The following is a 15,768-nucleotide window of genomic DNA, read 5'->3' as shown; positions in this document are numbered from 1 at the left end:
GAAACACAAGCACTACTGAAATGCAGAAAATGTAGCAGATGCATTGTGCATAGAAAGGTCCCAGAATAACAATGAAATAATGATAAGGCAAGATATTGCAGTGATAAAAGCAGAGATTTATCACTGGAGAGAAATCTCCTGTTCTTCTTTGTGGTAGCCTCAAGGGGACTTTTATGCTCACCTGAGATGAAGCATGGACCTTAATTTAATGACTCACCTGAAAGATACTATTCCTGGAGATGCTGACTAGATTTGTATTCAATGCTCCAGAGTAGAACTTAAACATGTTCAGAGGCATGAGTGCATACACTGAACCACTGAACTCAATAACAGGTTTGTAACAAACCGACATGTCGGCTGAATTTTTAAGACCATTTTAATGTAACTAATGAAATTGAAAATGACATGATTAAGTGGAATGCCATTTTATACACGACGTATTATTGCTTTCCAATCTGAAAGAGTAAAAATTGGACAGGGCATAAAAAATATAATTCCAGGCAATCGTGTCATTTTCAATGTTCTACTTTGCTATGTTATATGTTCTTTAAACTCTTTGTTCATTTTTCATAACTTTATTAGTGCTCCATTCTATGTTGGTAGTGCACAGAATATTGAAGGAGAATTTTCATTTCTACAATATGTTTTGACTTAGCAAGACGAGTAATATTGCCTTACCCACATTTTGTTTCAAGACAAGTTTCTATTGCGTTACCCAAATTTTGTTGGGGAAGAATATACATGTTTTAATGCATAGATAGAAATTACATTGCATGTATTGTAGTTCCATGGGTAGTTCCACACTGCAGATATCACATTAAGATTAGTCATATTGTTTTGATTGTAAATTAAGTGGAAGTCAACTAACACTATGTTTGAAAATAATCCATTTAACAGTTTGATAACATATCTAAATGGAGCTTGTCTCACAAGTAGCTGAGGCACAGGAAACCATTTCATTTGTCTAATTCATTGAGTGATTTGCGTTGAATTAGCTCCAATACAAAAGTTGGGACAAATAATTTATACAATCATTGTACAGTGTTGCAGATTGATTTGACAAACTGGTGGAGCTACAACAGAACTGCATTCATATTAAAATGCAAAATTAATTTAGATAGTTAAATAATCCAACAAAAAACAAACATCTTAAAGCTCTGCAGTGCTGCACAACAGGTCGTGATTGATGGGAAACAAAATCAACTAACAGGATGATGTGGCTCTATGGACATGTGCATCATGAATGATGCTCGAGCCCACCCTTACGTTGAAAGCATTTGTAACCATTACTGCCAGAAGTGCACAGTGGATAATCTATCTTTAGCGGCAAAGAATCCATATCATTGAAGACATTCAATTTGTTTTATACCATGTGGTGTAAAGAAGTGGTCCAAATATACTGGATGCACAGACACAGGAGACTGCAGATGTTGGAATCTGAAACAAAAAGCAAACTGCTGAAGGAACTGCTGGAGGCAGAGGGATGTCAAGGGATGATGACTGCACAGAATTCAATTCCTTTTGAAAATCCTCGCATAATACAGCAGTCGGTGTCAAAATGCAGCAAAAGCAGCACAAAATTCAGGCTTGGACAAATAAGCAGCAGAATATGATATACCTGATAATAGTCTGCCTGGACATAATGGGGTCTAATTCCATGCTGCATGGTAATAAGTGATAAAATTATCACCTTCAATAAAGAAAATTATGAGACATGTTCCCATCCCTTGATCCTGGAGCGGTTCACCATAGATCAGAATTGATCAACCATAACAGTACTTTCGATTAGAATTACATGCAAAAGGCTAGACATTCTGCAGTAAATGTCTCATCATCAACCCCACCACAAATCTCCTCCATCAAGATGCATTCAACAACAGCATTTATTTGCATAGACAGATGCAGCTCCATTATCTGGAATGACTGGTGCTCCATTCACCAGTAGTGTATCATGACTGTGGGATGTTCTAACCACAAAAAGCATTGGAAAAAAACTGCCAAAGATATTCAAATAAACCACAAATTCAGGAATTCTAACATTATGGAAAACAGGAACATGGGATCTTTTCAACATGCATTGTTATGCAGCAACATAACAAATGTTACTTCCCACCATATGATCGACCAGCTCACACAAATTTTCTGCATAAAAATCAGTAATATCCTTGGCACAGGATCAAAATTTTAGCAAAAGCACTCATCGAATTTCACTGATTTCAGGACAAGTAGGATTTCTGCAGTTTGATAGCAATTTTCTTTGCAAATACTTTGTACTTTATTTTTTAAATTGCACCATTTTTAACCAATGCCTTAGATTTTGTAGCAAAATTTTAGCTTTGCCCTGTTGTCATCCTCTACCTCCATTCAACTATAATACGTTATGGGAAATAAAATGCCCTGACCACATGGAGCACCTTGCCTTTGGGTATCTTGTGTACTATCCTCAACCTCTGGTCCTCCAAATCATTTCAAGTGAATCATTTCAATCTCAACAGCAAAGTTAGGTAGCTTGCCATTAACTGTAATTTCTAGTCCTATCAGTGTCACCCTCAATGTTCCTTGAGTGCTCTCGAGCCCCTCCTCTCTACCCATATGTTTGGAGTAAGGCCAATGGATAGACCTGGTTGCTGAGGTTTTCACTGGTTTGTATAGCAACGGAGGAGAAAGGGAACAGCGGGAATAAGAGGCTGAATACAACAACCATCTACTGATAAAATGTTATTGACTAATAATATTAAGCATGCTTCACCATTCACAGATAAATTTTTGTGGCACTGTTTTATTTCAAAATCCAGATATCTGCTATGTTTTGCTACTGTTCTTGTCAACTAACTCCCATTAGGTTTTGTATTGTGAATTCCAAAGAAAGTTTCATGGCAAATTCCCATTTACAAAAATGGTGCAATAATTATTGTTAATTTTTCTAGGTGTGATTTGTAACTAGTGTGCGCTTTGACAACAGATTTAAAAGCACATAAGAGATCTATGATACAGCTTTGAATTAATAAGATGCAGTACTGAAAATGATTATATTCCTTTCAAACTTGAGAAGTTATACTTTAGATATTGGGCTGCAACTCAAATTTCCCAGAATATATTTTCCTAGAATAATCTGTTAGATGAAAGTGCTAGTATTGCATAGAGAGCAGGTTGTAGCGGCCCCTGGTGGTGGGCCACACACAGTACATAACCTTCGGCTCGTGAGAGGTCACGAGGAGTCCAAGAGCAGCAGATAAGAGAGTTGGAAAGGAGGGTGCGACACACGGAATAAAGTGGTGATGGATAACTCAGTGTGCTGCCTCATTCTTGGACGGACAGCTCCGTGTCCGCCACATCTGGTGACCTACCGACGTCCAAAATAGACATTTTGGAAGTTCAGCATGTAAGAATATGCAGACAGCGACAAGCCCGCCACCGCCGCCGAGCAGGCCTTACTGGACGCTGTCTCACTGAGACTACCTACCTTCTGGAGCGCCCAGCCTCGGGTATGGTTTCAACAGGCCGAAGCGCAGTTTTACATCCGCAAAATCAAAGCTGAAGAGGCCCGTTACTATTACGTAGTCGATTCATTTGACCAAGACACGGCCGGGCGAATACTTCCCTACCTGCAGAATCCACCGATAGCCGAGAAATACAAGGGCCTCAAGGCACTGCTACTCCGCACCTTCGGGCTCAGTCGGATGGAACGAGCGGCACGTATTTTCAACATGGGCGGGCTGGGTGGCCGGAAGCCGTCGGCCCTAATGAGTGAGATGCTCTCGCTCATGGACAGCCACCAGCCCTGCATGTTATTTGAATATGCCTTTTTGCAGCAGCTTCCAGAAGATATGCGCCCGCTCCTGGCAGGGGTAAGTTTCGAAGACCCTTAGGCTTTCGGGGAGCGTGCCGACGAGCTGTGGGTGTCCGCGCGGAAGAGAATGGGGGAGCTAGGCCAAGTGTCCACAATGCCCGAGAAAACGCGGCGGTCTCGACCCACACCGGCCAGGGACTCCACGGAGCCGTCCGAGCTTGCCAGAGAAACCCGTGACGGGGCATGGTGTTTCTACCATCAGCGCTGGAGCTCGGCGGCCTGCCAGTACCGTCTGCCCTGTACGTTTCCGGGAAATGCTGGGGCCGCGGTCGGCAAGTTCCATCGCCTATACGCCTGGGATCGGCGGTCAGGCTACAGATTTCTGGTGGATACAGGGGCCGAAATCAGCGTGGTGCCTCCGTCCGGGATGGACACGTGTGCTGGCAATCGGGGTCCTTTATTGACCGCCGCTAATGGGAGCCCCATACGGACATATGGCGTCCGTATCATTCCCCTGATATTTGGTGCTTGCCACTTTTCCTGGACATTTACCGTGGCAGACGTACACCAGCTACTGTTGGGCGCGGATTTCCTCCGGGCGCAATCTCTGTTGGTGGACGTGCGAGGTCAATGCCTGGTCCATGCATCTACACTACAATCAATTCCCTTACGTCCTCCTGCGTCCGCTGTGCCAGTCCGCGACCCGGTGGCAGCGGTGGATAACATCTACGTCCAAATTTTGGCCGATTTCCCAGAAATTCTGACCCCTAAATTCAGTGCAACCGACCCCAAGCACGGGGTTCAACACCATATCCTCACTTCGGGACCACTGCTTCATGCCCGCGCCCGCAGACTGGCCCCCGACAAACTGCAGATGGCGAAAGCAGAGTTTCAGAAGATGGAAGCCATGGGAATTGTTCGACGCTCGGACAGCCCATGGGTTTCTCCACTGCACATGGTGCTCAAGGTGTCTGGCGGTTGGAGGCCTTGCGGTGACTACCGCCGCCTAAATGACGCCACAATTGCAGATCGGTATCCCATCCCACACATTCAAGATTTCTCTGCCCATCTGGCCGGGGCCAAGTTCTTTTCTAAAATCGACTTAGTCAGGGGTTACCATCAGATCCCCGTGCGACCGGAGGATGTGCCGAAAACCGCCATCATCACCCCTTCGGGTTATTTGAATTCCTGCGTATGCCTTTCGGCCTTAAAAACGCCGCGCAGGCATTCCAACGCCTGATGGACACCGTTGGGCGGGGGCTCGATTTCGCTTTCATCTATATGGATGACATCCTGGTGGCAGGTTGTTCACGGCAGGAGCATTGCGCCCACCTCCGGCTGTTGTGTCATCGCCTTAATGAATTTGGGCTGGTGATCAACCCGGCTAAATGCCAGTTCGGCCTCTGAGCAATCAATTTCCTGGGCCACCGGGTGACGCAGCATGGCGCGGTACCCTTACCAGACAAGGTGGAGGCCATTTGCCGGTTTCCACGACCATCCACAGTGCGGGGCCTGCAGGAGTTTGTGGGCATGGTTCAATTCTACCACCGATTTTTGCCGGCGGCGGCGAGAATACTGCGGCCCTTATTCCATCTGTTGTCAGGCAAGCGGCGGGACGTGCAGTGGTCCGACGTCACCGTGGCGGCATTTGAGGGGGCGAAAGAAGCATTGGCTCGGGCGACGATGTTAGTGCATCTGCGTGTCGACGCCCCTACAGCACTAACCATGGACGCCTCGGACTCTGCGATCGGTGGCGTATTAGAACAATATTTTGACGGACACTGGCAACCTCTTGCCTTTTTCAGCCGCCAGCTTAGCTCGGCGGAATGTAAATATAGCACCGGGAGCTGCTTGCTTTACATCTGGCAGTTAGACATTTTCGGTATTTCCTGGAGGGCCGAAACTTCATCGCTTTTACCGACCATAAGCCCCTTACCTTTGCTTTTGCCAAGGTTGCGGATCCTTGGTCCGCTCGGCAGCAGCGCCAACTCACGGCGATCTCGGAGTTTACCACGGACATCCGCCACATCGCAGGGAAAAGTAATCGGGTCGCGGACGCCTTGTCTCGCCTGGCGGTGATAGCCGCTCTCGACATGGTTTCAGGAATTGATTATTCTGTTTTAGCGGCAGCACAGCTGGCAGACGAGGAGATGAAGGCTCGAGATGAACTGCCATCACGGGTCTGGTGCTCGAAGACATTCCTTTGGGCCCCGCCGTTATAACCGTCCTATGTGACATCTCCACAGGACAGCCGCGGCCTGTTGTTCCGGCAGCCTGGCGTCGTCGGGTTTTCGATGCCATTCATACTTTGACTCATCCATCTATTCGCACGACGGTGGAATTGGTTGCTTCAAAATTCGTGTGGCATGGGTTGCGAAAGCTGGTCAGGCATTGGGCCCAGACGTGCATTGCATGTCAAACGTCGAAGGTTCAGCGGCACATCCGGGCACCGGTTCAAGGCATCGCAGTGCCTCGCCGGCGTTTCGACCATATCCACGTAGATATCGTGGGGCCGCTGCCTCCGTCCCGGGGCATCTCGCATCTGCTTACGGTAGTGGACCGCTTCACGCGGTGGCCCGAGGCCATCCCGCTCATTGCCACCTCGGCCTTGTCCTGTGCACGTGCCTTAGTAGCTAATTGGATTGCTCGTTTTGGGATACCGTCTGATATCACGTCGGAACTGTGGTCTGCAATGGCTCGCCTATTGGGAGCTCAGCTTCACCACTCAACGGCTTACCACCCCCAGTCCAATGGGTTGTTGGAACGTTTCCACCACCATCTTAAGGATGCTTTAAAAACACGCCTCACCGGTCCCGGCTGGATGGACGAGTTGCCGTGGGTCCTGTTGGGAATTTGCACTGCCCCTAAAGAAGACCTGCAGTCTTCATCGGCGGAATTGGATTACGGTTTTCCGCTCACCGTGCCCGGAGAATTTATTCCGAACACCGGTGACCCCCAGGAGTCATCATCCACCATGTTGGTCCGTCTGTGGGAAAGGATTGGCGCCCTGGCTCCTGTCCCAACATCCCGTCATGGGATCACCCCATCGTATGTGCCTCCGGCTCTTGCCAACAGCTCGTACGTTTTTCTTTGGCGCGACGCACACAGGTCACCCTTGCAGCGCCCATATGAAGGTCCTTTTCGGGTGCTGAAGCATGGCCCCACGACTTTTGTATTGGACATGGGGGGTCGGCAAGAGACGGTATCGGTGGCCCGTTTAAAACCGGCCCATTTGGACCTGAGCGAGCCAGTACGAGAGGCCCAGCCCCGTCGTCGGGGGCGTCCTCCATCTCGGGCCCAACCTGATTTGCCCTCGTCCGGCTGCCCGACCGTTTCTGCGTCTCTGGTTCTGCGGGGGGTCATGTAGAGGCCCCTGGTGGTGGGCCACACACAGTACATAACCTTCGGTTCGTGAGAGGCCACGAGGAGTCCAAGAGCAGCAGATAAGAGAGTTGGAAAGGAGGGTGCGACACACGGAATAAAGTGGTGTTGGATAACTCAGTGTGCTGCCTCATTCTTGGACGGACAGCTCCGTGTCCGCCACAAGGTTCTGTTAAAAGTAAAGTTGACATGACTGTAAAGCAAGTTTCTCAGTATTTAATTTTTAAGTTGTGGCGGCTCCCAAGGGTCGGGCCATACTACTACCGACCCCTCGGCACGGGAATGGACCAGTCCCGGGAGGCGGTCCTGGACTCAGGTATATAAGGGCAAGGTTTGGGCGCCAAGCCATTCCGGCAGACTAGACCCGTCTGAGACCCACGAACCAATAAATATACCTTCCCAAAATACCTGGCTCCTTGCCTTTATCAACGCGCTACATTGGTGACCCCGACGGTCCATTCATTAGGATGGACAGAAAAACAGAATTCGACCGCCCGTCCGGCTCGCAGGCCGACCAGGCCCCAGCTGTCGACGCGGTAGGCATCAAGCTCCCGACCTTCTGGACCACCCGGGCTCGCATTTGGTTTTACCAAGCGGAGGCCCAGTTCCAGCTGCAGGGCATCACGGTGGATAACACCCGGTTTTTCCACCTGGTGGGAGCCCTTGACCAGGACGCGGCCGAAGAGGTAACGGAGTTCCTCCAGGACCCACCGGCCGACGGTAAATATGAAGCCCTTAAGGAGCTGCTGCTCCAAACCTACGGGCTAACCCGAATGGAGCGGGCCGAAAGGCTCCTCCACATGCCAGGCCTCGGTGACCGGCGCCCATCTAGCCTCCTGAAGGAGATGGTCGCGTTACTCGACGGGCACAGACCGTGCCTGATGTTCGAGTATACTTACCTGCACCTGCTGCCGGCCGACATTCGCCTGCAGCTCACCGACGTCTCCTGGGAAGACACCCGGGCCCTCGGCAGGCGCGCGGACGCGCTGTGGGCGGCGCGCCGTGATGACGTCAGTGCGCTAAACGTCACTCGAGAAGCGCCCGATTTTCTCCGGTCGGGCGGGGGAGCTGTGGAAGGAGTGACAGCTACGTCCCGGAGGCCTGCGAGATCGCCCCCGGTGGCCATTGCGGGTCGTGCACCTGCAGTCGCACATCAGCAGGCTCCAGCCAGCACCAGCAAGAGGTACTGGTGTTATTACCACCAGCGCTGGGGTGCGGCAGCCCGACAATGCCGCCAGCCGTGCACATTTCCGGGAAACGCCGGGGCCGGCTACCAATAGTCCCTGCGGTGGCCGGCCAGATTCACCGCCTCTTCGCCTGGGATCGGCGCTCCGGGAGCCGCTTCCTCGTGGATACCGGGGCGGAGCTGAGTGTCCTGCCCCCTTCGCCGCTGGACATTCGTTCTGGGAAGCGGGGGCCCATCCTCACCGCGGCAAATGGGAGCATTATCCAGACATATGACGTCCGCACGGTCCACATCGTTTTCGGCGCCAGTCATTTTACGTGGCTGTTTACGATCGCCGACGTCTCCCAGCCGTTGCTCGGGGCCGACTTTCTGCGGGCTCATTCTCTCCTCGTGGACGTCAGGCAGCAGCGCTTGGTCCACTCCGCCACGATGGAGCCCATCGCGTTGCGGCTGAATGACCCCATTATACGCCCGCTGTCGTCCGTGGACTCCCATTTCGCTCGGGTGCTGGCGGACTTTCCGGATATTATGGCCCCGCAATTCCGGTCATCGACCCCCAAGCATGGGATGTACCCAAGACGGCAATCATCACGCCGTTCGGACTCTACGAGTTCGTACGGATGCCGTTCGGCCTCAAGAACGCCGCGCAGTCATTCCAACGATTAATGAACGGCGTTTGTCGCGGGTTGGATTTCCTGTTCGTCTACCTCGACGACATCTTGGTAGCCAGCCGCTCGCGGCAGGAGCACTGTGCCCACCTCCGGCAGCTTTTCCAGCGGCTCAGCGAACACGGGTTGGCCATAAACCTCGCCAAGTGCCGCTTTGGCGTGGCCACAATCGACTTTCTCGGCCACCGTGTGTCCTCGCAAGGAGCGGTTCCCCTGCCGGACAAAGTAGACGCCATCCGCCGGTTTCCCCGTCCGTCCTCGGTGCGTGGCCTGCAGGAGTTCGTCGGCATGGTGGCATTTTATCACCGGTTCCTGCCATCCGCGGCCCACATCATGCGGCCGCTATACGAGCTGCTGGCGGGCAAGCGTAAGACCGTCGTGTGGACCGACGAGGCCGTAACAGCCTTTGACGGCGCGGAGGAGGCCCTGGCTCGGGCTGTGCTGCTGGTTCACCCACGGGAGGATGCCCCGACAGCCCTTACGGTGGACGCCTCAGAGTTGGCGGTTGGTGCCGTACTGGAGCAACTCACGGACGGGGGTTGGCGCCCCCTGGCCTTCTTCAGCCGGCACCTCGACAACGCCCAGAAGAAGTACAGCGCTTTCGACCGCGAGCTCCTCGCCCTGTACCTGGCCGTTCGTCACTTCCGCTATTTTCTGGAGGGCCGCCCGTTCACCGCTTACACGGACCACAAGCCGCTCACTTTCGCCCTGGCAAAGGTCTCCGACCCATGGTCCGCCCGACAGCAGCGCCAGTTGGCCTACATTTCAGAATTTACCACCTCCATCCGCTTTATCGAGGGGAAGGAAAACCGGGTGGCCGACGCATTGTCTCGCCCCGCCATCAATGCTGTGTTAGAAGTGGCACCCGGCATTGATTATTCTGCCCTGGCGGAGGCCCAACTAACGGACGGGGAGATGCCCGCCTACCGGACTGCCATCTCTGGCCTCCGCCTTGAGGATGTTCCCCTTGGCCCCGGAGCGACGACGATACTTTGCGATGTGTCGGCAGGTCAGCCGCGCCCCATCGTCCCGGCCGCGTGGCGCAGGAGGGTTTTCGACGTGGTCCACGGGCTGGCTCACCCATCCATCCGGACAACGATCTCGTTGGTAGCTGCGCGGTTCATGTGGCATGGTCTGCGCAAGCAGGTTGGCCAATGGGCCCGCACCTGCATTCCGTGCCAGACGTCAAAAATTCAACGCCACGTCCGGGCGCCACTCCAAGGGATCGGTCTACCCTGCCACCGTTTCGACCACCTGCACGTGGACATTGTGGGCCCGCTCCCGCCGTCCCGGGGCATCACCCACCTCTTCACGGTGGTGGACCGCTTCACGCGGTGGCCGGAGGCCATACCACTGGCTGATACGTCGACAGCCACATGTGCTCGTGCGTTGGCCGCGCACTGGATTGCTCGCTTTGGTGTGCCGGTGGTCATCTCATCGGACCGGGGGCCACAGTTCACCTCCGAGCTGTGGTCGGCCATGGCCCACCTGTTGGGCGTGCGGCTGCACCACACCACGGCCTATCACCCGCAGGCAAACGGCTTGGTGGAGAGGTTCCACCGGCAGCTGAAGGCAGCGCTGAAGGCGCGACTCGCCGGCCCCGACTGGATGGACGAGCTACCATGGGTTTTGCTGGGCATCCGGACTGCCCCCAAGGAAGACCTGGCTTCATCCTCAGCGGAGCTCGTCTACGGGTCTCCGCTCACGGTGCCCGGGGAGTTCGTGCCCTCGTTGCCGGGGCGAGAGGAACCACCCTCATCCACCCTACATCGCCTCCGAGAGCGAGTTGGAAAGCTCGCACCCGTGCCGACGTCCCGCCATGGGACATTCCGCCCTTACGTGCCATCGGCCCTCCAGGACTGCGCCTTTGTGTTCCTGCGCCGTGACGCCCACCAGGCGCCACTCCAGAGGCCGTATGAAGGCCCGTACCGGGTGCTGGAGCACGGGCAGACCACCTTTGTTTTGGACATGGGGGGCCGGCCGGAGGCCGTGTCAATTGACCGACTGAAGCCGGCCCACTTAGACATCGACCAACCGGTGCGGGTGGCCCAGCCTCGCCCACGAGGTCGCCCCCCTTTGCGGGTCCCACCGCCTGTCTCTCCAACTGTGCCTCCGCCGGCCCCTCTGTCGACCGATTACCGTACGCGGTCCGGTCGGGTTGTGCGACCACCAGTGCGTTTCGTGCCTCCGGATCTGGGGGGGGGTACTGTGGCGGCTCCCAAGGGTCGGGCCATACTACTACCGACCCCTCGGCACGGGAATGGACCAGTCCCGGGAGGCGGTCCTGGACTCAGGTATATAAGGGCAAGGTTTGGGCGCCAAGCCATTCCGGCAGACTAGACCCGTCTGAGACCCACGAACCAATAAATATACCTTCCCAAAATACCTGGCTCCTTGCCTTTATCAACGCGCTACAAAGTCATCTTTACCATTACGAACTATACAATTTCAAATACATGTTATGTATGAATTTAATATAGTTTTTGAAAATTGTTTTCTTCCACTTTTATGGCACATGTTTGCACTCGTTCACCTAAATTTAAATAAAAGCAGAAAGTGCAATATTTTTCTTCCAAACGAAAACCCATTCTTGAACATCACTAACAAATGTGATAACTAATATATCAGAATTTTAAAAGATGGACACATATACTATCAAAATAACTTCATTTGCATGAACAAGTTGGACTGCAGTACCTGTTTCAATGCTGCATAACGCTATGACTCCAAAGGCATTGCTTGAATTGTTACTGCAATTTTGCAGCTTCGCAATTGCGCAGTAATTCTTACATTGGAGTGATGCATCTTCAATGACTGAGTAAGCTGGTTTGCAATAATGCAAATATTACAACTATGATACCAATTAAATTTGGTGAATATGCACTTCTTGTTCATTAAATGGAGCAATTTAATAAAACCAATTCACTAAAAGGTAGATTAAAGACCCAGAAATTCTTTTGAGGACCCTTAATTTTGCCATTTATAACCACAAAATTTTGTTTTTTCAATTGTATTGCTGATCCAGATAAATGTATAAGTACTTAAATATTATTCACAACACAACCCTATTAAATAATTTAGCCAAAGTATATTTTCTTCATCTTTCTGGATTTGGTAGCACTGTGGTGCATCAAAGTCTTAACTATTTATCATTGAACAAGAATGTGAAACCCATGTTTGAAAACTAAAATCAATTTTGGAATAAAAGATCGCATCATTAATGGTGACCATGAAACTACACAACTGCTGTAAAACCCCGTCATATATTACTCCAGACCTACCAACATTATTGTATAGGAAGGAACTGCAGATGCTGGTTTAAACCGTAGACAAAAAATGCTGGAAACAAGAGGTATAGATTCGTATAAAAAGGTATACCAGAGGTATAGATTCATTTTCCTTTCCCCGGACTCTAGTCTGAAGAAGGGTCTCAACTATTCATTCTCTCCAGAGATGCTGCCTGTCCCGCTGAGTTACTCCAGCATTTTGTCTATCTGCCAATATTATTCATTCTTACCTACTCTCTGAAATGACGTAAGCCGCTCAGTTCAACAGGTAATGATAGACATTAAAATGATGTTCTTCCAGACGTGACCACATCTTTGAATGTATAAGGCCCTTTTCCTACCATATTATTCCACATTGAACAGTAACTAAGCAACTGGAAAGCAGCCATACATTAAAACAAATAAATAGCGAGGAGCATTCGTAATAAGGTGGATGAATTGAATGTGCAGTTAGGAGTTAAGAAATACGATATAATTGGAATTACGGAGACATGGGTCCAGAGTGACCAAGGCTGGGAGCTAAACATGCAGGGGTATTCGATATTCAGGAAGGATAGACAGAAAGGAAGAGGAGGTGGGGTGGCATTGCTGGTTAAAGAGGAGATTAATGCAATAGCAGGGAGAGAGGCATTAGCTTGGATGCTGTAGAATCGGTATGGGTCGAACTGCGAAATAGCCAAGGGCAGAAAACGCTTGTTGGAGTTGTACACAGATCACCAAACAGCAGGAGGGAGGTTGGGGATTGCATCAAGCAGGAAGTTTGGGATGCGTGTAGAAAAGGTACAGCAGTTATCATGGGTGACTTTAATCTACATAAAGATTGGGACAACCAATCTTGCAGCGATGAGGAGGAGGATTTCCTAGAATGATTCCTGGATGGTTTTTAAACCAATATGTCGAAGAACCGTCTCGGGGACAGACCATCCTAGACTGGGTATTGTGTAATGAGGAAGGATTAGTCAGCAATCTTGTCGTGCAAAGCCCCTTTGGTGGAATTCTGCATTCGTATGGAAAGTGACATGGTTAATTCAGAGACTAGGGTCCTGAACTTAAAGAAAGGAGATTTTGAAGGTATGAGATGGGAATTGGCTAGGATAGACTGGCAAATTATACTTAAAGGGTTGACGGTGGAGATGCAATGGCTAAGATTTAAAGACCGCATGGATGAACTCCAAATATTGTTCATCCCTGTCTGGCGAAAAAATAAAATGGGGAAGGCGGCTCAAACGTGGCTAACAAGGGAAATCAAGGATAGTGTTAAATCCAAGGAAAAGACATATAAATTGTCCAGGGGAAGCAGCAAACCGGAGGACTGGGCAAAATTTAGAACTCAGAGGAGAACAAAGGGGTTAATTAAGAGTGGGGAAAAAAAGAGCATGAAAGAAAGCTTGCAGGGAATATAAAAGCTGACTCTAAAAGCTTCTTTAGATATGTAAAAAGAAAAAGATTAGTGAAGACAAATGTAGGTCCCTTACAATCAGAGACAGGTGAATTTATAATGGGAAACAAAGAAATGGCAGAACAGTTAAACGAGTACTTTGGATCTGTCTTCACTAAGGAAGACACAAACAATCTCCAGAAATACTAGGGGACCGAGGATCTCGTGGGAAGGAACTGAAGGGAATCCACATTAGTCAGGAAATGGTGTTAGGTAAACTGTTGGGACTGAAGGCAGATAAATCCCCAGGGCCTGGGTCTGCATCCCAGAGTACTCAAAGAGATGGCCATAGAAATTGAGGATGCATTGGTGAGCATTTTCCAATGTTCTCTCAACTCTGAATCAGTTCCTGTGGACTGGAGGGTAGCCAATGTAACCCCACTTTTTAAGAAAGGAGGGAAAGAGAAAAAGGGGAATTATAGACCAGTTAGCCTTAAATCGGTAGTGGGGAAGATGCTTGAGTCGATTGCTAAAGATGTTATAGCAGCGCATTTGGAAAGCTGTAACAGGATCGGTCAGTCAGCATGGAAGGGGAAATCATGCTTGACTAATCTTCTGGAATTTTTGAGGATGTAACAAGTAGATTGGATAAGGGAGAATTAGTGAATGTGTGTATCTGGACTTTCAAAAAGCCTTTGACAAGGTCCCACACAAGAGATTAGTGTGCAAAATTAGAGCCTATGGTAATGGCGGTCGGGTATTGACATGGATAGAGAACTGGTTGGCAGACAGGAAGCAAAGAGTAGGAATGAATGGGTTCTTTTCAGAATGGCAGGCAGCGACTAGTGGGATGCCGCAAGGCTCGGTGCTGGGACCCCAGTTATTTACAATATATATTAATGATTTAGACGAGGGAATTAAATGTGACATCTCCAAGTTTGCAGATGACGCAAAGCTGGGTGGCTGTGTGAGCTGCGATGAGGATGCTATGAGGCTGCAAGGTGACTTGGATAGAGATACAGTGCGGAAAACAGCCCTTCGGCGCACCGGGTCCGGGCCGGCCAGCAATCCCCGCACATTAACACTATCCTACACCCACTAGGGACAATTTTTACATTTACCAAGCCAATTAACCTACAAACAAGTACAACTTTGGAGTGTGGGAGGAAACCAAAGGTCTCGGAGAAAACCCCACGCAGAGCACGGGGAGAACGTACACACTCTGTACAGACAGCACCCGTAGTCGGGATCAAACCCGGGTCTCCGGCGCTGCATTCGCTGTAAGGCAGCACCTCTACTGCTGCGCCAACGTGACCGGGTGAGTGGACAGATGCATGGCAGATGCAGTATAATGTGGATAAATGTGAGGTTATCCACTTTGGTGGCAAGAACAGGAAGACAAATTATTATCCGAGTGGTGTCAGATTAGTAAAAGAGGAGGTGCAATGAGACTGGGGTGTGCTTGTTGTACATCACTCACTGAAAGAAAGCATGCAGGTAAAGCAGACTGTGAAGAAAGCTAATGTCATGTTGGCCTTCATTGCGAAAGGATGTGACTTTAGGAGTAAGGAAGTCCGACTGCAGTTGAACAGGGCCCTGTGAGTCCGCACCTGGAGTATTGTGTGCAATTTTAGTCTTCGAATTTGAGGAAAGACATTCTTGCTATTGAGGGAGTGCAGTGTAGGTTCACCAGGTTAATTCCCTGGATGGCGGGACTGACATATGATGAAAGAATGGGTCGACTGGGCTTGTATTCACTGGAGAGGGTATCTTATAGAAACATATAAAATTCTTAAAGGATTGGGCAGACTAGATGCAGGAAAAATGTTCCCGATGTTGGGGGGAGTCTAGAACCAGGGGTCACAGTTTAAGAATAAGGGGTAGGCCATTTAAGACTGAGATGAGAAAAAACTTCTTCACCCAGAGAGTTGTGAATCTGTGGAATTCTCTGCCACAAAAGGCAGTGGAGGCCAATTCACTGGATGTTTTCAAGAGAGAGCTAGATTTAGCTCTTAGGGCTAAAGGAATCAAGGGATATGTGGGAAAAAGCAGGAGCGGGTTACTGAATTTAGATAATC

At 50.1% G+C, this 15,768-nt stretch overlaps 1 protein-coding gene across 4 annotated transcripts in view; it reads right to left on the bottom strand.

Moving 5' to 3' along the window:
* trappc9 (trafficking protein particle complex subunit 9) overlaps positions 1-15,768 on the bottom strand; it is a 425,282-nt gene that overhangs the window by 307,353 nt on the left and 102,161 nt on the right. The gene's annotated exons all lie outside the window — the stretch shown is intronic.

The sequence above is a fragment of the Rhinoraja longicauda genome, chromosome 4 (genome assembly GCF_053455715.1).
Source record: "Rhinoraja longicauda isolate Sanriku21f chromosome 4, sRhiLon1.1, whole genome shotgun sequence".
In the NCBI taxonomy this organism is placed as follows: Eukaryota; Metazoa; Chordata; class Chondrichthyes; order Rajiformes; family Arhynchobatidae; genus Rhinoraja; species Rhinoraja longicauda.
Note: the sequence above shows the minus strand (reverse complement) of the source record. Positions and strands in the feature narration are given on the sequence as shown.